The sequence below is a fragment of the Pleurodeles waltl genome, chromosome 5 (genome assembly GCF_031143425.1).
Source record: "Pleurodeles waltl isolate 20211129_DDA chromosome 5, aPleWal1.hap1.20221129, whole genome shotgun sequence".
Taxonomy (NCBI): Eukaryota; Metazoa; Chordata; class Amphibia; order Caudata; family Salamandridae; genus Pleurodeles; species Pleurodeles waltl.
Window position 1 is genome coordinate 1,282,700,669 of NC_090444.1, and position 26,314 is coordinate 1,282,726,982.

The 26,314-nt window shown below is 44.5% G+C and overlaps 1 protein-coding gene across 6 annotated transcripts in view; it reads left to right on the top strand.

Annotated features, from left to right (window-relative positions):
* The window catches only part of MANEA (mannosidase endo-alpha), a 177,556-nt gene that overhangs the window by 76,186 nt on the left and 75,056 nt on the right, over window positions 1-26,314 (top strand). The window lies entirely within an intron of this gene.

Here is a 26,314-nt window from a genome sequence, read left to right on the forward strand (position 1 = left end):
AAGCCATTTTAAGTGTGTACTGGACATAGGTCAATACCTATGTCAAGCTTCACAATGGTAACTCCGAATATGGCCAAGTAAGGTGTTCAACAACTGAGAATTGTACTCCAATACGAATTCTAGTATTATTTGCACAATCCCGTGCACTGTGGGAGCTCCACTGTGGACCGCCAGTACTTCCATACTAGCATTCTGAGGTTTTCCAGGCAGCCCCAGCTGCTGCCACCTCACAGACAGGCTTCTGCCCTCCTGGGGCTTGAGCAGCTCAATCCCAGGAAGGCAGAACAAAGCATTTCCTTTTGGAGAGGGGTGTTACACCCATTCCCTTTTGGAAATAAGTGTTACAGGCATGGGTGGGGTATCCTCCCAGAGCCTCTGGAAATGCTTTGAAGGGCACAGATGGTGCCCTCCTTGCATAATCCAGGCTACACTGGTTCAGGGACCCCCAGTCCCTGTTCTGGCGCAAAACTGGACAAAGGAAAGGGGAGTGACCACTCCCCTGTCCATCACCAACCCAGGGGTGGTGCCCAGAGCTCCTCCAGAGTGTTCCTGAGATTTGCCATCTTGGATTCCAAGGTGGTGGGGCACTCTGGGAGCATCTGAGTGGCCAGTGCCAGCAGGTGACGTCAGAGACCCCTCCTAATAGGTGCTTACCTGGTTATGTGACCAAACCCTCTTTCAAGGCAATTTAGGGTATCTCCTCTGGGTGTTTCTTCAGATTCGGATTGCAAGACTCCAACGGGAATCCTCTGCATCCTTTACTTCATCTTCTACCGACAGAACAACTGAAGACCACTGCAGGAACTCTACAAAACTGCAACAAAGAAGCTAAGACGACTTCTGCAACATTCTGTGTTCAGCTCCTGCCAGCAACTGCAACAGTTTTCAGGTTGTGCATCCTCAGAGGACTGCCTATCTTCATCCTGCACCAGAAGAACCGAAGGAATCTCCTGTGGAGTGATGAAGTCACTTCTCTGTTTCAGCAGGCACCGCTCTGCAGCGACAACCGGTGACTTGGGTCCCCTCTCCAGACAACAGGTGTGGATCCAGCAACGTGGGTGGTGGACTAAAGTGACCGACAGTCCCAACGTCCAGTTGTCCAACTTTGGCAGAGGTAAGGGGTTGCCTCCCCACACAAGACAGTACCCCCGTGCACCGTGTGACTTGCAGTTGCCAAGGCTTGTGTGCAGCCGTCCAATAAGTTCTTCCTGCACAGCACAGCTTAGGCCCCCAGCACTCCATCCAATGACGCACAGCTTCCTGAGCAGTTCTCCGACGGCGTGGGAATCCTTTGTGTCGTGCTGTATGGGCCTCCATTTGCACCTTCTTTGTCCTCTTGCTGTGGGACTCCTGTGCACACTGCATGGTCTTCTGAGGGCTCACTGAGTTGCTGAGAGCCCCGTCTGTCTCCCCCACGTGGGTAGAGGCCACCAGGTCCCTCCGGGTCCCAGACAGCTCCATTTTCCGCTAACCGCAAGCTTTGCATGTGCTCAGGCTTATTTGCCGAATACGACGACGTTAACCAGACTGCATTTATCCATCTGGCGTGGGACATATTCTGCACCAACCAGGAACCCGCATCTGTCTTCTTTGGAGCAATACTGACTTTGTCTTCTCACCAGTGATTCTTCTTTTGCACCATCATCTGGGTTATTAGGGGCTCCTGTTTTCCCTGGACTCTCCAGTGCTTCTTGGACTTGGTCCCCTTCTTCCACAGGTCTTCAGGTCCAGGAATCCATCGTTGGTGTCTTGCAGTCTCTTCTGGTTCTTCTATCATGACTTCTAGTGTGTTTTAGGAAACTTGCTGTCTTACTCCTGGTCTTCTGGGCTCTGGGGTGGGGTCTATTACTTACCTTTGGTGTTTTCGTACACTCCAAGCACCCCTCTACACACTACACTTGCCTAGGAGGTTCCCCCTAGGCCTATTGCAACCTATTGTGATTTTCACTATTTGCACTGTTTTTTTTTACAGTGTACTAACCTGTTTTTGGTTACTAGTGGGTATATATTGTGTAATTTACTTACCTTCTAAAGGGGTATAGTCTTCAAAGTATTTTTGGCTTTGTGTCACCAAAATAAAGTACCTTTATTTTTGTTACACTGAATATTGTCTTTCATGTGTGTAAGTACTGTGTGACTACAGTGGTTTTGCAAGCGCTTTGCATATCTCCTGGTTCAGCCTTGGCTGTTCTGCCTACAGCTACCTCTAGACAGCCTGGCTTCTAGACACTGATTACATTTCACTGATAAGGGATAACTGGACCTGGTTAAAGGTGCAAGTACCTTTTGTTACCCACTACAAACCAGGCCAGCCTCCTACACCCAGGAACTCAGTGTTTCTAGAAGCATACATAGAAACCATATACCAGTTGAGGGATGTAGAGTTTTTGAAATAATGTACTTGTCTTTCGGACAAAATATAACAGAACTCTACAGGCCTTATAAAAAAAATCAGACTGTCCCATTCACTCACTATATCAGTTATGTGCACGGGCACATAAAGATTAATAGATTTTGTATGAATGCTTTTCGAAATGCTAAAATAAAACCTTGATTTTAGTACTGAAATAAGTGATATATCACCTAAAAAGTAGTGAAACTCAACAATAAATGTTCATATCTAGCCGACTTCAGACACTATATTTTGGACATCCTGGGCCACAAAGAAAGCTGCAGCACATTTGCATATCCACTCATGCGGCAATAATATGAAAGAAAAAGATCAGGTATTCTGTGCAGTTGGAGATATGCTATATTTCACCAAATGCCTGAGGTAATTTTGTTTATTAGTGTTGCTCAAATAGTAAATAATGTATTCTGATATCAGGATGGCATGCAATTATCAAGACTCAACATTTCATCCTGCAAGGGACATTGCTCAAATAGTACAAAAGGAGTGTTACAGAGATATTGTAAAGTTTTATACGCGGACTTCAGTTTCCAAATGCTGATCATGTAATGCTAGAGATTTATGTTTTTTACCTATTCAAAAACCCATATCCATGCCGGATTTAAATGCCCCTGTTAACACATTCTCTGTAATAACCGGAAACAACTTGCAAGGCATTATGTGTGACTTTTTTTAAATAGTGGAATACATTAAACACTAGCTCTACATATAATCATTTCAGGCCATGTGTTAACTGGAGCTTATGAAAATGTTGAATGTGAACCACTCAGATTTCCACACATTTATTTTTCCTTAAGAAAGGCATTGACTACCTGGAAGAAGCTTAACACACTGCCCTTTAATGACGGAAAACAACTTGCAAAGCAATCTTTGTGATTTTCGTTTTAATAGTGGAATACATTAAACACTGGGCCTGCATGTAAACATTCTAGGCCAGGTGTCACCTGGAGCGTATGAAAATGTTGATTGTGAAACAACTCCGATTTCTACACCTTTATTTTCCCTCAAGAAAGGCATCGGCTACCCGGAAGAAGCTGTCATTCGATTTATTTTATAACTTGTGCCTGTCGCCATGTCAGGTCAGACCTGGAGCAGGAGAATCGTTGGCTTTTTTGATGCGCTCTGAAAGATTAAAATAAACTGATCTACAGTTTAGCAATTTACTTGTTGGGTGGCATTCATCACACTGCTATGACTTCGAATCTGCTACCAGGGCTATTATGTGTACCCTAATTTCGCTGACGTTCATTCTCTCCTTTAACAGTTGGTACTCAGGCGTTGTTATTACTAACTCACACCGGAAATTACTTTTTTTTTTTTTTCCCTAATGGGTTATTTCCATTTTGTTTTGTTTATTGATTACCAACGGCACAGACACACAACCACATTATACAGATGCACCACCCCTGCACTGTCCCGTGCATCCCTTCTTGCAGATGCAAACGACGGTGCAGACACACTACTGCACTGCTGCGGACTTTGTACAGATGCGCAACGCCCCCTGGCGCACCCACTCCCAATGGACAGAGGCATCGCACTCCCACCTTCTAGACATGCACATTCTCACATGTACACACATACCCTCGTGCACAGATTCACACACTCCTGCCCAGAAACATGTTTTCACTGTTTATGCATTTATACACATGTGCGGCTTGAAAGCCACGTCTAGATAACGTAGACCAAGACGGACATTTTCACATTTTCGAAAGCTGTATGACTCTGGGGGTGGAGGGTGGTCCACATGAGTCCCGAGAGGGTTCTGCTTGGCTGTATTTGATCTATGAGCTGTGCAACTGTCATGATGTTTTCCTGAACCCTGAATCTCGTTCTCTATAGCCTGTTTTTCACATAAGGAGTGACAAATGCAGGGAAACATTGGCAGCTTACACCAGTTGCAGCATCCGGACAGAACTGTAGAATTCCCCCCTGGCTGGTCTCCCCCAGACATACCAGTTCAGGTGGGCAGGGGTTCCCTTGGCTGCACTTGATATTTATATGAAATTGGTTCCGAGATCGTTGGTATTTCGACCAAGTCTCGTACCAAACCAGTGAGTGTTTCCATTGTGTGAATATTCAACTCTTTAGCCCAATACATGCCAAAAGTAAACAGAGTCTGCATTCACCAGTGCCGTGCCACTACCAGGCGAGCCGCCAGAATAGCAGTGAGATAAGTAGTCTGGCCTTTACAGGAGAGAGTGGGGACAACCCTCCATTGTCTGTCACGCCCAGCAGTGCCAGCTCCGGTTGCATGGGGAAGGTTACATTGGTGATATCTCTTACATTCCCCCATTACCTGAGCCCGGAACCGCTGTGTGTTCTGGCACTCCCAACATATGTGCAGGCCCCTTGGACCCCCAGCCTCCCAGCACATCAGGAGCATTTTCCATAGCTTTTAATGCAGATGGGCATCGTATGCCAGCGGAGCATTAGCCCTGTGTGAAAGACAGTGAAGAGTGTGCAGTCATTGTCCATATGAGAATCCAGTCTTCCTCAGTCAGCTCCGAACCGAGGCCTCAGTTCACTTTTGCGTGTATGAAAGCTATTGTGTTGAGGTGGGACTCACTATCGCGCTATGTAAACGAGACAACACTCTGGTGGCATCTCCCTCCGAAAACATGTCCTCAATTTTTGTGGTGTCATGTACACCCTCTGCAGAGACATCTGTTGTTGTGCCCAATGTAATATTTGTGTAACCCAGTATAAGGCTCAATAAGTCACTTGCACACTGATCGCTAATTTAAGGGACACTCTCTGTGTATAACTGTGTCCTAGGTATAGCGGTTCCTCACCTCCTCATGTGTGGTAATGTTTGGCCATTATCCCTGGAGGAAAATGAAGGTTCCAGTGACTGGGGCCAAGGGGGAGGGCTAGGTCATTATCCCCTTTGACCTCTTGTTCTTTGACCAATAGTACAGAGTTACCTTCGAGAACCTTCTCACAGCGAGTTTCGCGCCTCCCACTCTCCTCAACAGCCAGAGCTGATGGTGCAGGGAGGCAGGACCACTTTCCTGCTCTACCTTGCGCCAAGGTTTGTCCGCATCTGGGCTAATCTGAGCTGCCAGGACATATTTCTCAATATCGGGTATCCAAAGCCCCCTCTCCTCCAGGGCTGTAGTGGATCCCACCTACAACACTGCTTATGGGATTGAAGGAAAGAACCTACTTTCCCTCATAAAGATCAATCAACCTGATAAAAAGGATAGAGTGTAATCCATCAGAAAAAGACAATACTCAAGGCGAATAAATAACAACATCAATTTACTATGTCAAAGTTACTTTTCTAAGTAAATCTTATTTCAGGAAAAAACAGTGGCACACACACGTGATAGTACACACATCATGCTTTTAAAAGGTGTTGCACTGCACACGTGGAGACAAACACATACTGCTATTTTTCTCAAAAACACTCTTCTTTTACCTAATTGGCTGCGTCCCTGTGCCTCGTGGTCTGTAGGGGGTGGGCGCCTCCTGTAGTCTCACACTAGAGTGTGGCTGGACAAAAGAAGAACTACAGCGAGAGGCTTGAAAGAGAATCTCTATTGCCTTGAATTCTCCCTTCCATTATTCTTAATCGAAATGGATTGTTGGTTATTAACAGGGGAAGGCTAAACTGGATAGTCCACTCGAGCAGGGCAACCAGCTTACTATGTTCAAGCAGATTCTACCTATAAATGTTACACCCTGTCCGACTTCTAATACACTTAATTCATCAAGGAGGCCTGCCCGCACACAACCATACAGCCGACACAAACTGAACACAGTAGGCTCAGGAAACGGTATAAATATCGAAAGCCACTCCCCTTTCACGCTATTTCAAAATGAGTCACAGGTGTACTACTGACTACCCCTGACTCCCCTGCCATCCGCATATGTCTTTCATCACCACTTACTTGAGAGGTGCCTCAAGGGGGTGTGTAACACAAGTTTTCGTGAATAGCCCTGTCTTCGGCATACCTCTTTCTCAAGTCGTGCCTCGTCAAAGGACACTCCCCTCTTGCTAAAGGGGTGTCACTCCAGCTTCCTCAGCCTATTGTACCATCCCCTTGGTGTATTTCCACTGGAGCAGTCGCATTAGCCCAGCCTCTGGGCGAAGCTTATAATCAAGATTCTGAGTACATTTTGATTACCCTTGTGGTTAAAACTCGAGCGACCGTAGATTTGTTGATATGCTCCAGTGGTATGCATAACATGGTACTTAGACTCACGCCCCTTTGATCTCTGAAGTCAATTTTTAATGGTACATTTCGGAGATCACTGCGAGAGTGAACATTGGGTAATGTTCTCCAACATAATTAAAATCAAGTAACCCAATACTTTTCTAGGCACAATTAGCTATATAGGAAGAACCGGAGGTGCTATCGAAACATTGCTACAGGAACTAAAACGATGGCCAGAATGTCCTGCTCGAATCTCCGAGAGACAACTCGTTTTATTTGCCCGAGGGCATTATAACTCTCCCTATTCCACCCAGGGCATAATCACCCCACATCTTTAAAATGGGTGAGTCCAATACTTTGAAAACACAATTCATTATATGTGGAGAACTACAGGTAGCTACAAGTACTGTCAAAACAATAAGCTGTCACAATCATGTCCCAGAGAAGGGTTGAAAGACCCATGTCTGTGAGTCTAAAATGGGGCCAAGAAAACAACCTCACATGATGTCGAAGAGGGTCTTTTGCGCTTCATACATATTCTAAAAGGAGTGAAGTAGTGCTGTCCTAGAATAGCCCATGGAATTTCATCGTTCAAACTTGCAATGTCTGTGACTAATCTAAACACCCATCTTTGTTCAAATTTTAGTAAGGTTCTACTCATGTCTCCTTACTTACTCTCACGTTTCTCAATTATATACCACTCTATATCATCAGTCGTGTGGTTCTTCTCAGTAAAATGTCTTGTTAGTTTGGTGTTTTCCTTTATGCACCTTATTGTGTTTCTGCATTCAATGATTCTCGTCCATACCTCTCTTGACGTCATACATGCATACATTGGACTGCACGGGCATTTCAGAACGTAGACAACGTTCTCTGAGGTGCATGTGGTAAGATGTTTCAATACCCATGGTGTGGCGAGTCGTAAATCAATCGTTTTGCATTTCCTCGTGAAATGACCCATTCCACAATTCCCACATGGCTGGTGGCCTTTGGGCGCTGGTGTATCCCATAATCTTGTTTGGCTGTTTTTGACCTATCTTTGAGTGCGTGTATGAACTAATAAATCACACACATTCTGACTTTTTCTAAATGAAAACATGGGGCGTTCTATTTTTAGTTTACCTGAATTCAGAATATTCCAATGTTTTACAATGAGCTTTTTTAACCCGATTTGAACTAGTAATAAAGGTGTTCATGCAAGTGGGTCTTGTAGTCCAAGGCCTTTTATAGGTACCCAGGAGGGCTTCTCTGTGTTCTTGGCCCTCTTGTTTGCCTTTTATATTATTATTTAAGGATAGTTCCTCTCTCTGAGTTTGGTGATCAATTTGTTTGCCTGTTCCTTGTACAAAGACACCGCCCTACAATTATGGTGTAACCTTAGGACTTGCCTGATAGGTAGACCCACCTTGAGGGATCTAGGATGAAAATTCTCACACCTAAGTAGGCTGTTCTAATCTGTTGGTTTATGATATACCTCTGTTTTTAGGTTGCCCTTATCTGGATGAATCCGTAAGTGCAGGAACGGCATCTCCGCTTTACTGGTATTCATTGTAAATCTGATAAAAGGTTCCTGGCAGTTAATCCAGTCTGCAGCCTCTTTCTCAGTCCCCTTCCTAATCACAAAAATATCACCAATATATCTCTTCCATAACCGAATATTGTTATTGAAGGGGTTATCCTCACTATAGATGAATTCGGTTTCAAAGCTGTGTACATACAAATATGCCAGGCTGAGGCGCAGGTACTACCCATGGAAGTCCCATGTGTCTGCAAATAAAAAGTGGCCTCACCTTCAAATACATTACGAGTCAGGCCCATGTGTGCACAATCTGAGATGAAATCATCTGGAGTCATTCCTTAATTTCAGGAGTTTGTCTATCACCTATAATGTTGCTTCCTGCGGTATATTCGTATACAGCAAATCCACATCTAACTTACGTAATAATTTGACCTCAGGGAAGAATGGAGTATCTCTGAGTTTATTCAAAATGCCTTTTGTATATTTTAAGTATGAACGCATCCTATCCACTAAACGTTTAAAGGAAAAAATCACAACATTGTGAAAGTAATTCAAGTACTTAGCCAATCCCTGACACAATAGGACGTCCAGTGGCGAATGTTTATATTTGAGCACCTTCAGCAGAATATAAAAATAAGGTATCCTTGGTTCTTCTTCAGTCAAGAAATCCGCTTCTTTCTCTGTTACCTATCCTTTCTCAGAAGCTCATTAAAGAGATCTTCTTGAATTTCTTGTGTAGGATCTTTTCTCAATCTTTTATAGTGAAGCTCGTTCCCTAGGAGCCTCAAACACTCCTAAGCCAAACAGAACCCACCACTCTTGTCAATTACACATGAAAGGAAACCTGTGCTCACCCCCTGGTAGCCTGGCACAGAGCAGTCAGGCTTATCCCCAGAGACAATATGCAAAGCCTTTGCGCAACACACTCACGCCAGTGACATGAAATACACAATAAAAGAGACTCCACACAGGATTATTTAAAAATAGACTATACTGTGCATAACACAAGGCCAAAAACGACATAAATCAATAATTACTTTGCCAAATAGGCAATTGTCAAGCATCACAATGAGTGTAGTAAGTGAAAAGCTTATATATTGCAAAACGTCATGAAAACACCATTACTGTGCATACTACATAGTCACATTATATAATACTTGTTATCCGGCACATTGCAAGGTATAAACGGACATACAGCAGTGAACCCTGAGGTATAAAATGCAGCAGAAAATGAACCTAGATTGAAATCTGTTTGAAATTATAGGCCACAGAGCACCTATGCTCCTACTAAACATTATACAGTAATTTGCAGAATGCTATACTTGTTCACACAACCCCCCACAACCAGTTCCCATACATCAAGTGCCCCCAGGCAAGTGCTAGAAACAGGGGGTGGTATCCCATGCTTTGATATCATGCGGGGAGGCCTCTCTGGTCCCCCGCAGTCAAAACTCTCAAAGACAGCTGCACTCATGATTGTGTGATGCAGCTGCTAACAACCTAAGGAAACTTAGTCTTGTGTAAGGTGGGCCTCCTGCAAAGGAGTGCAGCAGTGCCTCTTCTCTGGCCTCCACAGTACCTTTCGGACTGCTGATGCAGTGGGCTAACTGGAGGACCGTGCTGAGCAACTCTTGCATAGGCAAGGCAGTCTCAGCGGTCCAGGAGTCCGTAGACTAACTCCTGAAGTGTTGATCGCACTCCAGGCACCCCCTTCACTTGGGGTGGCTGTGGAAATGCTGCCTTGGGCTTCCTCAGTCCCAAAAGGTGAGAACAACATCGTCGAGGCGATCCACGTTGTCCAGGCAACCAGACTTCCAGGAATGCTGCTTGGGGGCTCGGCGCATCTGCCCTGGGCTGGTAAGCCTGACAGAGAAGGGGCACACCAGTCCCAAGGAAGGTACAAAGGAAAACACACCCACCCTTTGGAGATCTTCTCAGCACACAGGGAATCGGGCAGAGATCCCTCTTTAGCGCTGCGGCGCCCGGTTCCCAGGAGAACAGCAGTACTCAGCACACACTAGCGAAGCCACAAGTGCCCCACACGCGCTGATGGTAATCAGTGCCTCCTGCCGGACTCACTAGGTGCAGAATCCCACAGCAGGGGCCGAAAAGGGGATCTTTCACCCTGTGATTCCTTAGAACAAGGAGTAAGCAAACAAGCCCTTGGAGAACACTTGGGAGGGACACGCAGCTGGGAGGTAGACCAGCACAACAAAACCCAGTAGTTCCACTGGCTGTCTCTCTTGGCAGTACCTGCAGGGCTTTGGCAGAACAGAGTCTGGGAGCAGCTGGCAGCAGGACAAAAAACAGAAAAGCAATCTAGAGAGTCCTTTAGGCCACACAGCCAGTAGCAGGGGCAACAGCAGAAGAGCAGTCCGGATGAGTCCTTCGAGCAGCGCAGCAGTCCTTCTGACATATGTTCGGTTCCAGATCCAAAAGTGCTCTCCAAACATGGGGTCAGAGCCCTGCACTGATATTCATAAATGTCTTTGATGGAGGGGTGACTTCAGAGGAACCCTTTCAAGCGTACAACAACCCCTTTCAGCCTAGCCCTGGTTCCAGACTATCTGATAGGGGTTATCCGTCCTTTGTGGGGGGGTCAGGCCACTGCCCTTTGAAATGTAAGTGTGAGCCATTCTACCCTTCCAGCCCAGGAAGACCCATCAGTATGCTGATATAGTTGTGTCCTGTGTTTATAGCTGTATTGATGGAATGCACAAGGGGACCTGTCAACTAGCAAAGACCAGACATGGATTGGAGTCGGGCTGCAAAGCACACAGAGTTATAAGCACAAAGAGATGTCCACTGTCTAAAAGTGGCATTTCTAAAACAGAAGTATAAATTCCAACTACACCAGTAAGCAGGATTTCTCACTACCAGTCCAAACATACCAAACGTGGCAATATTACTCCTTTCAGATCAGAAATTATCACTTAAAAGTATATAAGGGAATTCCTAATGCTAACCTATGAGAGGAACAGCCTTCACAGTAGTGAAAAACAAAATGGGCTGTTTGTCACCACTAGGCCATGTAAAACATAAGTACATGTCCTACCTTTTACATACACGGCACTCTTGCCATAGGGCTACCTAGGACCTACCTTAGGGGTGACTTAGGGGTAGTAAAAGGGGAGTTTAATCCTTGGCAACTAGTTAGAAATGCCAAGACAAGGTGGTAGTAAACTGCACACACAGGCACTGCAGTGGCAAGCCTGAGACAAATTTGAAAGGCTGCTTCTGTTGATGGCGCAATCAGCACTGCAGGCCCACTAGTAGCATTTAATTTACAGCCCCCTGGGTATATGGTGTACACCTATATAAGGGACTAACCGGTAAATTAAATATGCCACCAGGTGTAAGCCAATCCTACCATGTTTAGGGGAGAGAGCACATGCACTTTAGCACGGATTAGAAGTGGTGAAGTGCCCAGAGTCCTAAAGCCAACAAAAATAGGATGAGAAAAAAAGAAGGAAGGCAAGAAGTTTGGGGATAATCCTGCTGAAAAGGCTATTTCCAACAGGGGTGGTGTGAGTGTCATGCTGAATCATGCCGTTTTAGTGCTAGAGGAACAGCTGTGGGAATCGTGCTCCGTGCTGTACTCCATTTCCTGCCTTTCTTCAATGTAATTTTCAACCCTGGGTAAACGTATTACAGAGCTCCTAACGTTAAGCATAGTAAACCTAATACGTTTAAAGCCAAATAACAGTTGTCTGCTGTCCTCGATGATAGCACACTTTTTAACTGATAGGTGGATATATTCTGTGTGTACTCCTACTACGTTGTGGAGGCTGAGAACCAACAAACTAAACGTACAGCTACATTAATGGTGTTGGAATATCACTTGCTGGTTTATGACCCATTACACAATGCATTGTGTTGCACCTGATATCCTTGGCGTGGTTTTCTCCCTACTTTTTGCCTTCAATCCTCCTGTGACATTGTTTTTGCTGGCCTTAGCACTCTACACATTTCCAGTGCTAAAGTGTTTGTGCTCTTGCCCTAAATATAGTAATATTTGATTCCACCCAATTGGCTAATTTACTTTACTTGTAAGTCCATAGTAAAGTGGTAGTGCATGTGCTCAGGGCTAGTAGGCCTACAACACCCATTGTGCCACCCACATAAGTAGATGTTTAAAAATGTTTCAGGGCTGTCATTACAGCATGTGTCTGCAGTATTGAATTGCCATTTCAACCTGGTAAAATAAACCTTTTGTCAGGCCTAAACCCCCCTTTTTAATGCATACAAGTCTCCCCTAGGGTAGGCCCTAAAAAAACCTATATGGCATTGTGCAGTGCATTTAAAAAGTAGGGCATGTACTTTTGAGTTTTACATGTCCTGATAGTGGAAAATGTAATTTCGCTACCATGAGACCTACCTCTTCCATAGGATAACACTGGGTTAACCTATTACACTTAATAAGTGATAACTTTTAATTTGGAGCAGGTGTGAAGGTTGAGTTTGGCCTCTAAAGAATTGTAATTTAAAACCCTCTTTAATAGAGTTGGATTTTAAATCACAATTCTGAAAATGCCACTTTTAGAAAGTTGGTATTTTCTTTTTCTTGTTCTAACTATTTGGTGCCTGTATCCTGGGTCACATGGCTAGGTGTAGCTGCCACTTTATCTTTATGTATTTAATCTAGACAGTGAGACAAAGGGAGGATGCGTAGGCAGGATGGACCACCTCTAACTGTGTGTGGGGGGCATAACTGTCACATCACAAAGTCTCTGTCTCAGCACACTGACAAATGGTTTCACACCAGTCTATTGTGCCCCCAGAAAAGCTAGGACAGGGCATGGAAGAAAGCAATTGCAGACAACTCTGTAGGGGAAGGACTCTAGATGCTCTCCCACTTCAAAGCTGCATGTATGCCACACTACCATGTGTTGAACACAGGTTAATTTGGAGTTTCCTTGTGTTTCACCCTGCCAAGAATTGCGGTTTTTGCTTGAGTAAGGTTTCACCCTCTCAACCTGTAATCCAGTTTCCTACACTTTCTCATTATCTCTGCAAAGGATATAAAATGGACTTTCAAAGTTCTGGAGACATTTTGTGTAATTTAGGTGCTTCTTTCCAGTCACCTTGTAAACAAACTAAGGCTCCTGCCAGGGATTTTCGCACTATAAATCATCTTAAATATATTACATGATCTATAAAGTTTTGAATTATTTAGAGTCATGCAGTGAGAGTTTGAGCACTGGATTGAAGAAAGGTCCAGACATATGGAACTAAGAACAGGCATTAACGGCACAAATGTGCATGGGGCAGTGTGAAAGGCGTTAAATGAAAAGTATTGTGTTGTGGCAAAGAGCAGTGAGATGGGGATATGGGGACAGGCATCTAAGGGCCCAGGGTGTAAACCCGTCCAGCCATTAACGAGGGAATATAGGAGAGCAAAGGAAAAGGTCATTGGGGTGTTATTTGAGACCTAAGGAACTGCAAAGAACTTGGTCCAGGAACTTGTTAAGTTGGAATTAGGTTCTTTCAGTCCTTGACCCAGCCTTACCAGAGAGTGCTGAAGGTGAGCTATGCAAGCTTTGTTGGCCTACTTCCCTTCTCTCACCTCTCAAGGTGCACTGAGCGCATTGACCTTGAGGAAACGCTGTCTGCTTCTTGTGGTCCACTCTCCTATAGCCACTTCCAGCACAATGGCTACCTCTAAGCTTTCCCACGGACTGTTGTTTTTCCAAAAACCAAGGCATGTTTTAGCTGTGGGTGGACTCAGGGCCCCCCTGACAATCCTAGACTAGTGTTAAGTTGTGGGCTTCTAGTCCATCACAGGCCTACACACGTTTTTCTAATGTTAATGGGATTTATTCCAGCCTTCAAGATTGGCTAAGAGCACTGAAGTGCCACAGTGCTGTTCATCTTTACTGTGATTTACGTCTAATTGTGTGATTTAATGTCTAATTGTTCATCCAAAACAATAGACATTAAATTAGATCCCCCACACCTGTAGACCCCTGGCTTGCATAAGAGAAAATCAGAGAATTTCTTTTGTTTAAGAAGTGAATTTAATACATTTCTTCCTATTTCCTACCAAATTCCTAGTGGCGTCCAGGTATACAGTAGATGGTGATTCGGTGCACAATTTTAATATTGGCTCCGAAATATCGTGACACCCAAATACCATAAAAAAATATTGCAGTTAAAAGAATACTTTGGTACAAAATATTGCATGTAACAATACATTTGTGGCATGTGCAGCTGCAGGTGCACATGGTCTGAATATTCCTGCCATCTAGTGTTGGGCTCGGACATGTGCAACTTGTTTTTCTTTGAAGAAGTCTTTGCGTCATTAATCTAGTGACTACACCTATTGTTGATAATGAGCATGAGCATCAGCTCCATTGTCAAATTGTTTTTTTTCTGCCATTGGTTTGAGATGTGTTCTCCCTGACCTCCAGGTCGACGACTTGTGGTGTTGTCGCCTAATCCATTTGCATCCTCTGGACTCGTCATTATAACAATTGTTGTGTTTTCTCTTTGTCTCAAGCGTTGCACATGGTCGTCTGGTTCCACGACTGAGACTTTTCTATGACCCATTTGTGGCTTGGACCCTCTAGGGCCTTCTCTACAGTTTGATGCCCGAGACTGTTCCATCTGTGATGGAAAGGACTCAATTTGCGAAACTTCCTGAAATGTTGCTCCTAGTATCCATGGACTGACCTCCATCAGATGTGTAACCTCTGTCTGTCCCTGAAACACAACAAAGCCTCCTGTACCTCTTGCCTCCCATTTTGCAATGAGAACAACTCCTCTCATCCATCTCCTTGGTTCAGCAACAAAGCTGCAACACTCTGGATCGCTTCACTAAATAGGATGTTGAAGCCAAACCACAACTGGGGTCTCATTCTCTAGAGGGGCAGGTCTTCTTACTAGAAGACTGGTCACTCTCTGATACAGAATTTGGTGAGCCACCATCTCCCCAGCATCATCCATCAAAGTCAGCAGCTGTAAAACCACCCCCTTTTACACTTCTGCATCAGTGAACAGAAGGCGAGCATCACCCCACTGCTAGAAGCCATAGTCTCATCATCACTATGCTTTGGACCTACCACCTAGACAGCTCCTGGCATCAAAGCATGCTCAAGGCACACTATTCAGCTCTGATCTCCCTTTCGGCTCCTGTTTCAAAGACACCCTTGAAGCTGTCTTAGGTCTCGAAATCCTTGGAGCTGAAATCCACCCTTGTCCCAAAGGCTATTGTCGGTGCCAAAACACTTGGTGCCGAAAGCACCATCCACTTCCACCTCTGGAGATAATGACCAGCCTATCCTCCAGTGCCTTCAGGATGATCGTTACACCTGACATCAGTAGATCTTCAACTACCCACAGACTGGTCTGATACTTTCTCAGTCTCCTCCGAAGGCCAAAGACCTTGCTTCGCCCAAGAGAAATTTCGCCTTTGAAAAAGCCCTTAACCCACCAGCAAAGCCAGCGCCTAAGATTCCATGACACCGGAGCAGAGGCACCAGTCCACCACTTTCTCTGCCTCTCCTACCTTCACCTCGCCTTTCTCCTTCTTTGCCTTCATCTCCACTTCCACGTATTCCCCCTTCACCTCCACTACTTCCTGACCCCCTCATCTCACTCTTTATAGGGGTCACCACACTCTGGGTTTGGAGGAGACAGTCCAGGATCTCCTCAGGATCCTTATGACACTGACCCACCTCGGGATACCGATCTCGACTTGTAATCCTCAAAGCCTGCCCACCTGACGACACCACCTTGCACCATGAGGTCCTCCATAGAGTGGCCACATACTATAAATTTGAAATGCATAAGCTACCATAGGATGATTTCTTGCTGGAGATGCTCTCTTTTACCAAACGCTTATTTCAGTACCTTCCCATGCTTAAGGGCATGCTTAAGTCATCTCCTGTAATCTTTAAGGAGACTGTAAAAGCCAGGGTTATCTTCCTCCAGATGAATAAAAAAAATAAGACATCCCCTTCCGACTCCGTATACTTTAGGGGACAACTTCATCGGGACTCCCTTGTCGTTCATACTGCCTGCAGGAGTTCCTTCACCCCGGGCATGGACAATGAACAACTCCAGACAGGGAAGGTAAGAACATAGATGCAGCTGGTGCTTCCTAGTCTGCAAAACATTGGCTAATGCCAGTTCTGTTTGTTTACTTTTCTGGTACAACAGGGCACATTGGGACAAAATGGAGAGGCTTCTTCAGCACCTCTCAGACTAGTAACAAACATGGGGACAGGGACTTGTGGGAGAGGGCAATCTCATCTTCAACACCAATATCCGGTGTGCCCTAGATGCTACTGACACAGCAGCCCATGGGATAAATTCAAGTGTCCCTCTCTGCCACCACACCTGGCTGTGTGTTTCTGGCTTCAATCAGAAGTCCAGTAGCAACTCCTCAACATGCCATTCAGTGAGGTGCACTTCTTCAGACCGCAAAAATAGAGAAGGACATTGATACCACAAAGGCCTAGGGTGCGTTTAAAACACCTTCTACTTCTGAGTCCTTTTATCGATTTCAGTACCGCAGAAGTTCCAAGACCACCTCTCCCAGCACTTACACATCTTTCCATGGATAACATAGCCAGCAGACCTTTCCCCTTGGCTACTATTGAAGGAGTTACAGGGGCTATAACACCAGTGGCAGAGGCAAATGCAGACCCACAAAAGGGTCTGCCCCCTCCACAGCAGTGATTCACCTGCACTTGCTGACTGAACACATAACACTTGTTAGAGGAAGTCAACAGATTTCTGTCCCAGTGGGTGCAAATCATCTCTGATCAAGGGGTCCTCAACATCATAAGCAAGGGTTACTGTTTGACACTCACAAATACTCCAACAAACAGTCCTCTCTTTAAATATGCCCTCTCCCAAGAACATCAGCATCTCCTTCAAGGGGAAGTGGAGGCACTTATTCTGAAAGTAGCCATTGAGCTTGAGCATCTCAATCACTGCCGCAAGGGCTTTCTAATTCCCAAGAAGAAAGGTCTCTCAACTAAAACTCAACCTAAGACCCCTCAACAAATACACCCTGTCACTTCCACATGTTGATACTCCAGGATGTCATTCCCTTACTGTAGCAAGGCAACTTCATTACAGCCCTCGACCTGAAGCTTATCCCCATCTATCCTGGGCATCGCCGGCTCCTCTGCTTTGTGATATCACCAGTTTAAAGTGCTGCCCTACAGGATCACCACAGCCCCAGGTTGACTTGTCATGGCAGCCACTTCTCTAAAGAGGAATGGCATCTATGTCTTCTCTTATATAGACAACTGCATGATCAAAGCACAAGTTGATACACAGGTCACCATAGACTTCCTCTATGGCCTAGGCTTTACCATCAGCACCACAAAATCCCACCTCAGCCCCTTCAAATCCAGCCATTCTTGCGGGCGGTAGCTCTGTCACAGGGAAAGTCTATCTCATCCTTGTGTGGGTGTAAGTTTTCCATTGCTCCTCCCCCTTTGTCAGCCATGTCATTAAGTAATGGTCATGAAGGTCATGTGCCTCCTCAGCATGATGGCCTCTTGTATCGCTGTAGTTCCCAATCCCATCTTACACATGCATCTGTTGCACAAGTGCCTAGCTGCTCAGTGGTCACAATCATAGGGTCACTGGGAGGATCTATTGTTGTTTTGGGTCCGCACTTGTTTCCTGCATTGGTGGAGCAGCAACAAACTGTTATAAGGTCAGCTTTTTCTCGACCCTGTGCCCCAAGTGACCATCACAACGGATGCCTGCCTCGCATTGTGGGGGGTGCCCTTACAAGATTTGACCATCACGAAATGTCACAGAATGTGGACACCCCATCAGCAGGTTCTCCACATCAACTTCTTGGAACTACTTGCAATCTAGCTAACCTAAAGGTAGTCCTAATTCATACAGACAGGACTGCCATGTTTTGCCTACAGAAGCAGGGCCGCGCTCACTCTGTCTGCCCTATCTCTGAGAATTTGGCAGTGAGCAATTCACCACAGAGTATATCTACTAGAGATGCATCTACTGGGAGGGGCCAACGATTTTGCAGACCTGCTCAGCAGGGTGCAGCAAGACGTCCACTCCACCCTGAAGTCCTAATCCTGTTGAGTGGGGTTCCACAATATAGACCTCCAAAAGCTCAAAATGCCCTAACTTTGCCTCCAGGCACCCATATCCACAGTCCTTTGGCAGTGCACTATGGATGAACTGGTCAGGGATATTTGCCTATGCAATTCCGCCTTTCCTACTTCTTCCATTTGTGGTTTGGAAACTTCATCATACATTCCTCACTCTCATCTAGGTGACCCACCACCTTCAATGACCTCTCCTTATTGCCTCATGGGAAGCTGCTTAACAGGCTGATCCTTGTCTTGCAGAGCCACGGCACTGTGAGGCAGTCGATCCCCAAGCTGCTAAATCTTGCAAATTGGCTCATGATGTCTTATAGTTTGGCTACCTCAGCCTGCCCCCTGAGCGTATGACCACCTTGAAGGCAGATCGCAGGCCTTCAAGATCCTGTTATTTAGTGAGATGGAAATGATTTGTGCACTACTATATTCCTATGCACATCAACCCTCTCCAGGCGGCCATCCAAGACATTGCCTGTTACCTGCTTCACTTGTAAAAGTCGGGCCTCGCTTATACCTCCATTAGACTTTATTTGACTGCAGTTGCTGCTTACGTTCAAAAAAGGGAACACAACTCTTTAGGGTTCCAGTCATTAAAGTATTGATGAATGGACTTAAGACTCATTACACTTGGGGTGCTTGCTTCCTCTGTCTGAAATTTCAAAATAGTCCTCATCAGACGTATTGGCCATCCTTCTGAATAACTTCACTTATGTCTTTTACAGTTCCTTTCCCGGAAGGTAGCTTTCCCTGTGGCAATCACCTCCTTTAGACAATTGCTGCAAATAAGTATTTCAGCAGCAGACACAATGCTAATTGGAAACTGGTGATTTTATTAATATTGTGAACAATTGTTGGAATAAGAGATGTTATGAATTGTTGGTAACTGATATGTTGTTTTCTTTCATTTGTACTGGAGCACAGTGCACCCCATGTAGTCCGTTGAATTATGATACAACAGAATGTGTTCTCTATATCTAGGAGTTGACAGAATCATGTGAGCACTTATAAGTTGAATGGTGCGTTTACAGGAAAGCTGATGCAAGTGAGAATATAATCAACAGTCACTACGTTATATTAAATCTTGTAATTAAGTATCTCTTTGAGTAGGCGTTGAAAAGGAGATTTTATGAATTGTAGGCAGCAAATAATATTGATTTCTTTGTTATTTGTATTTAAGCACTGTACACTTAATGCAGTCAGTGAATTACAGAATATCAAAATGTTTTCTATGCCTATATATTAACAAACAAAATGTAAAAACGTATAAGGTGAAGAAAGAATGGAGCCCCGGGGTATGAGCAAGGCCGTTTGCATGGCCAGAATGGTTTACACCAGTCTGCCAGTGAGGAAATTCTTTTGAGCATAAAGCCCTCGGGCATCAGTGTTTGTTTTTTTCAGATGGGAGGAGTTTGATAAACAAATATATATTTGTGCATATATATATATATATGTATATATATATATATCTCAAAGCTAATCATTCTTTAAGGTTATTTATTATTATATTTTAAAATATATACTTGGGTATATGATAATGATTATTAGTACCACAGTATTTTGGAGATTATATTCTTGTAGTTTATATTATACATTTTTGAACGCAATATTTAATTCTGTGACACATTTTCCGGTTTATTTGTGTTTCCCAATGTATTTTACTTCGGTTTTATATAGAAGCATAGGTTCATAACTTGCTGGCTTTATGCGGATACTGTGAGGAGACATCAATAACATCCATAAAGAGCTGTATTTAATAATCAACGTTTAATAGGTGGACCAGTAATCAGCAGTTGTAATTAGAGAACCAATGTTTAATCCCTATTACTACATCAAAGAATATTTATCATTGTTTGCGTATATCTTCACAGCCAATACATTCCCGGTCACCATATATATCAGCAATAAGAGAAAAGCAATACCCAATAATACACGAATAAACATGCGACTTTTGATGTAGTGAAAGTTATGATTTCACCTAACTCTAATGTGCCATATTAGAGAATGAAACTCAACATTTATTAGATTTTATGGTAAACAATGAGAATTGTAACCGCTTAGCTGATTAGGCTTTCCTCCTCACCCCCATTCCCAGTCCTGATCACTTCCCACTTAGGCCTTCAGGACTTTTTGTTTTTGTACACATCCAGGCAATATTAGTGTTTATTTTTTTCCACGTGTTGGGGATTGTAAAGGTAATGGTGCAAAAGTAATATACTGTTAGATCTGTTAATCTCTTGTGGTTTCAGGGACAGACAGCGTTGTTGGTTGTCAAAAACATGTGATGCACAGAGCCAACAACTGAGTTTTTTTTGTGTATCAAACATTCAACGATTCCTATTATAATGTCCAGTGAATGGAAAATGAGTTTGAAGGAAAGCAAAGCATTTTTACATGTGCCCTTGATACTGAATTTAGGGGTAGTGGTTATTTGTACAGCTCTGAAATTGGGATTAGGTATACTGTCACGTGAGTGCATTTTGCAAAATGCGTTCCTTCTAGCTGACTGGCATACATTTGGAACCCAGTAATAGTAAAAAAAAATGCAACCGATTATAAATAATAACGTTCTGCTATTCTGTATTGCCACTTGTGTGGGCTATCGGTCATTAATTAGAAAACAAATACAACGAAGTTATTTACAACACATTTTCTTACAAAAAAGACATGACCAACACATTTCAATTCAACTCACTTCAGTTCTTTATTCAGTTTACAAATAGACCATAAAAGAACAGCAGTAAAACAGATCATTATAATCAATTATCAAAAATGCATAACAAAGCCAATTTAAAACATCGGATGACTTAAAATTCATGATCCACTAGTAAGTTAAAGAAATTTACCAGATACAACAATCAATATTAGCATCAAATTATTCAACGTTCATGTGCTCTACATAAGTTAAGCATTTTCTGATTTGAATGGAGTGCAATACCTAGCTAATTACAGCATTACACACTAATAACCCATCCAGTTTACCAAAATATAAATACCCCAATTTATAATTTATAATGTTCCTAAATATAGAACGTGGCTTTAAAAAACGTTTTTTCTGGTTCAAATAACATGGGCATGGGGGCTTTGTCTTGTTCTTATAACTCATTTTAGTAAAGGCGACTAGATGATGTTCAAGGTTGGTCGAAGGCATGTTAAGATAAATCTGTGCTGCATATTCAAGACCATGAGCAAATGAGGTTCATTCCGTTCAAATATTCACTGGGAGGTATGTATTTAAATAATGGTACATTCTGCTCCAAACTCGCTATCTCTTTCATAAACAATAACTTACGACTTTTATTTAGTACTGGGTTATTGTCATCGGTGTATGTAAAAAAAAAAATAACTAAATAATCACAAACATCTGACTTGTTTGAAAAAGCCTGAATGTTGTAAAGCCAAGGGATCTCAGTAGCATGGTTGAAGGTGAGACAATCTTTTATTGTGTCTCCAGTAAATGAGATCTCGGGTTTAGACCTCACCTCCCTCCATAACAGGGCTGGATTTACATACATAATATCTTCAATGTGTGTCAAACCTAGCTCTGTTTGTATACTGGACACAGGTGGAATGTGGCAAGATTAATAAACTCTAAGGAACTTATTTTTCTTGCCCTTGAATAATAGTATTTACACTAAAATCCCAAAGGCTTACCCCATATAGGGCCTCAGAAGGTGTCTTGCTTTTGTATATGGCCAACATTTCTCATATCGGTTTAGACGCAAGTTAAGCTGCAAATCTGAAGACTCCTTCTGTTCATCTTGTTAGGTTTGTAGTAACATGTTTTCGGCGGTTAGTCGACATATCTGAATCCAAGAACTGAATGCCCAAATATGAGAATGTCAGAATTCTTGCTATGTGCTCTCCATGTATATGATGTGGACACGACCTATGCCTTCCTTTTCCACGGACCATTGCTAAACTTTTCTTTATACTAACCCTTAGGCCTTTGTTCTCCATATCAGCAGTGAAAGTGTCAGTAAGCTTTTCAGTCAATGAATCAGGATTTATAAAGCGCGGCTAATCACCCGATAGGGTATCCAGTGACTTATTCGAACAGCCAGGTCTTGAGCACCCTTTGGAATTCTGGAAGTGAGGTGATGGTCCGGAGCTGTGTGGGGAGGCTTTGTCCAGGATTTTGTATCAACGTGAGTGAAGGAGCTTCCTCCACTTCTGGTTCGTTAGATGCGGGAAGTATGGGCAAGTGAAAGGGAGGCAGACCATAGTCTTCTCAACGGTTGGTGGAAGTTCAGGCAGTGATTAATGTACCTGGGTCCTTGGTTGTGTAGAGGCTTGTATGCGTGGGTCAGCAGCTTGAATTGGCATCTCTTCTGTACGGGGAGCCAGTGGAGTTGCCTGAAGTGGGCTGTGATATGGGTTCATTGGGGAAGGTTGAGGATGACTCTGGCTGCGGCGTTCTGTATGGTCTGAAGTCTCTGTAGGAGGTGTGTGGCAATTCCTACATAGAGGGCATTGCCGTAGTTCAGTCGGCTGGTGATGAGGGCTCGCGTCACGGTGCGTCTTGTGTGCAGAGGTAGCCACTTGACGATCTTACGCAGCATGCGGAAAGAGAGGAGGCAGGCGGAGGAGTTGTTCTTCATCCAGTCAGCAACGCTTGCCATGCATCTGTGGAAGCTGATTCTGGTAGTGGAGGGGTTGTTGCTGAGTGAGAGGATGAATTGGGTGTCGTCTGCGTTGGAATTTGTTGAGACCATGGGATCTGACAATGTTGGCCAGCGTGGTCATTTATGCATTGAAGAGTGTGTGGCTGAGGGATGATCCATGGGGGCCACCGCAGGTGATCGCCTTGGATTCAGAGATGAAAGGTGTGAGGTAGATCCTCTGGGTTCTTCCGATGAGGAAGGAGGTGATCCATCTAAGCACGTTCCTTTGTATGCGATGCTGTAGAGACTTTCAATCCGCATCTGGTGAGATACAGTGTTGAAGGCTGCGGAGAGGTCGAGAAGGATCAAAGCAGCTGTTTGTCCTTGGCCGAGGAGGGTTTGGATGTCTGTGACTGCGATCAGGGCAGTTTCAGTGCTGTGATTGCTGCGGGAGCCAGATTGGGAGGGATTGAGTAGTTGGTTCTGCTCCAGGCAGGTCATGAGTTGCTTGTTGATGATCTTTTCCAGTACCTTCGCTGGGAATGGGAGCAGGGAGATTGCCCAGTAGTTTTTGGGTTCACTGGGGTCGGCAAAGGGTTTTATGATGAATGTTCTTACTTTGGCATGCTTCCAGGCATTGGAAAATGTTGCTGCTTTGATAGAGATGTTGAACAACGTGGTGAGTTCTTGGCTGATCCTTTGGTTTCCAAGTTTGCAGTTGTAGTGCAGGCATGGGTCTGTGGGAGCTCCCGAGTGGATGGATTTCATGGCGTAGGTGATGTCCTGGGTGGAGAGGATGTTCCAGGTAGTCATTATGTGGTTTGTGTTAATTACGGTGGTGGCATATCTGTTGAGGAAGTCCGTAGGTGTGGGTTGGTGTGCAAAGTTTCTGTCTATGGTTGCAATAGTGGCGTGGAAAAAGTTGGCAAGCTTGTCACACAGCTCCTGTCAGGGGGTGATGATGTTTTCCCTAGTAGCCGGGTTGGAGAATTCCTTAACAATGTTGAAACGTTCTTTGATGTTGTTGGCATTGGTTTCAATGCGTGTGGCAAGGGCTGTCTTCTTTATTGCCCTCAGCAGGCCGTGGTACAGGTTGAGGGAGATCTTGAAGGCTGCTCTGTCGGAGGTGTTCTCGCTGGTGCGCTATCTCCTCTTCAGCTGTTTGTTGTCTTGTTTCGCTGTTCCGAGTTCTTGGGTGTACCAGCAGGCCTTTTTGGAGGATTTCCAGTGATTGTTGTTCTTGATGAGAACTATGGTGATCCTGGTGTTGAAGTTTTTCACTCCCTGTTTGAGGTTGGTGGCGGTAGCAGGGTTGAAGGTGTTGAGGGAGTCTGCCCAACTGGTTTCTGAGATTTTGTTCCACCTCTGGTCATATTGCAGGTGGAGGTGCCGGGGCCGGAGATCCTGAAGTGGACAATATAGTGATTGTTCCATGTGAGTTCTGTAACATGGCTGTATTTGAGCCAGTTGCTAGAGGTGAAAATGGGGTCCAGCGTGTGTTCTGCGGTGTGTGTCGGGTGGTGGATAATCTGGGTCAATCCGAGGCTGCTCATAATGTCGAAGGTGTGCAGCGTTGTTGCTGGGGTCATTGATGTAGAAATTTATGTCACCAAGGAAGATGTAGTGCTTGGAGTCTAAGGCTAGGGGTGTAATGAAATCTGCGATAGTGTTGCAGAAGCTGGAGCGTGGTCCTGGGGGGCGGAATGCAAGGGTGCCTCTGATGGTTGTTTTGTCATCCATGTGGAGCTTGAAGTTGAGATGTTCCATGGGGAGCTTGAAGTTGAGATTGGTGGTGCACTGTATGGTCTTTTTGTGGATGATGGCTGTTCCTCCTCAGGCTTGTTGGTGCGGTCCTGGTGAATGATTTTATATTCGCCAGGGATCACTTTGACAGTGTCTGGGGCGGATGTGGGGTTGAGCCAGGTCTCGGTGAGGAAGACAATGTTGGGTGCGAGGGTGGCGATGAGGTCCCATAAATACGTGGAATGCTTGCATAGTGAGCATGTATTGAGAAGGGCGCATGCGAGTTGGTGTTTTTCTTCAAGTGGTGTCTGTGGTGTGTTCGGGGTGGGGCTGGTCGTTAGGCTGTTGTGTGTGTTGTGGCAGGTGAAGTGGGTGTGGGTTCAGGTAATGACTCCTGATGTGGAGCGTGGGTCAGCACGGTGGCATTGTTTCTTGTGGGTCAAGGGTGTAGAGCCCGGCGATGGTGTATCTTTGGGGGGGGAGGAGGTCCAGGGGTCATGGTGCTGGGCCCGTTCCAGGCACAGATGCGATTGTCCTTGGTGCAACTTCGGCACGCCAGTAACGCACCTGTTGCGTGCGTTTGGTGTGCGGTCTCGCAGCAGCCTGCATTTAGTAGGTCTTGGGGTGGGCGGGCCTTCTTTTGGCGGGAAGAACAGTGAGTGGAAAAACTTGCTCAGGAAAACCCCAACGGGAAAACCCAGGCAGCTGCGGTGTCACTGGATCAGCCTGGAAAAGCAGGAACTTGAAGCCACAGGAAAGTGCCAGGCTAGGTATCCAGGTGCCTACTCATTTGTAAACCATTTTCTGTTTGAGAAAGTAAAACAGGATCACCTGAATATAGTAGGAGAGGGACCTTCTGAGACCCCACCTTAGGGCAATATGAGATAAGTGCCTGAAGTTCTGCATCCATCCCAATAATATAAAGTGAAAGGAGAAAAAATGCCAGTACGCAACCCTGTCTTAAGCCCCTCTTTCTCACAAAAGAATGAGTGCACTCTGCTTTGGGATCATAGCATACACTCGCAGTTGGAGCTGGATACATCCTAGCGAGTAAAATACCTAATTCCTCCAGTGCTCCTAATGATCTTCATGTGAGCCCAAGCTTATTATGATTGGCCAAGTTATATGTGCTACTAAGATCCATGAAACAGAGATGCAGAGTACCACCTTTCGCCCTCACATATTTTCCTGCTGGCAACTTAAGATTCAATGCTTGCTATGTGGTTCCCAGTCCCTTCCTGAAACCAAACTGGGCTGAAGTGTATATTGATTGATCTTCAGCCCAGAGCTCAAGCCTCTCAGAATAACAACACATTTTAATATTCTTTGATTTAAAATTAATTTACAGTGCAATGTGTGTACAGTGCAAATGTGTTTTAAATTAGATCACATTAAAAAGGTGCTGTACATCTAACCACCTATCTAACTAATGTAATGGTAAAGAATGTTGTGCCCTGCAAGGTCTTTATGATAATATTGAATAAACTTCTGTTTGTTGCTGTTAATGTTCTTGAGTTCTTTTTTAAATGATTTGTTTTCTTAAAGCAATGACAGGTTGTTCGGCAGGATCATTTAAATGCATGAAGAAAAACCTAATTTGATTTTTATTTGAAACGTCTCCAAGGTAGATACATTTCAAAACTTTGGGCTTGATTTACAGTTTAGTGAAGGTGGGGCTACTCAGTCACAAAGTGGCGGTCCTCCCGTCCACCGTATTACAATTCCATTGTAGCCTATGGAACTTGTAATACGGCGAACAGGATATCTGACATGTTTTTGACAGA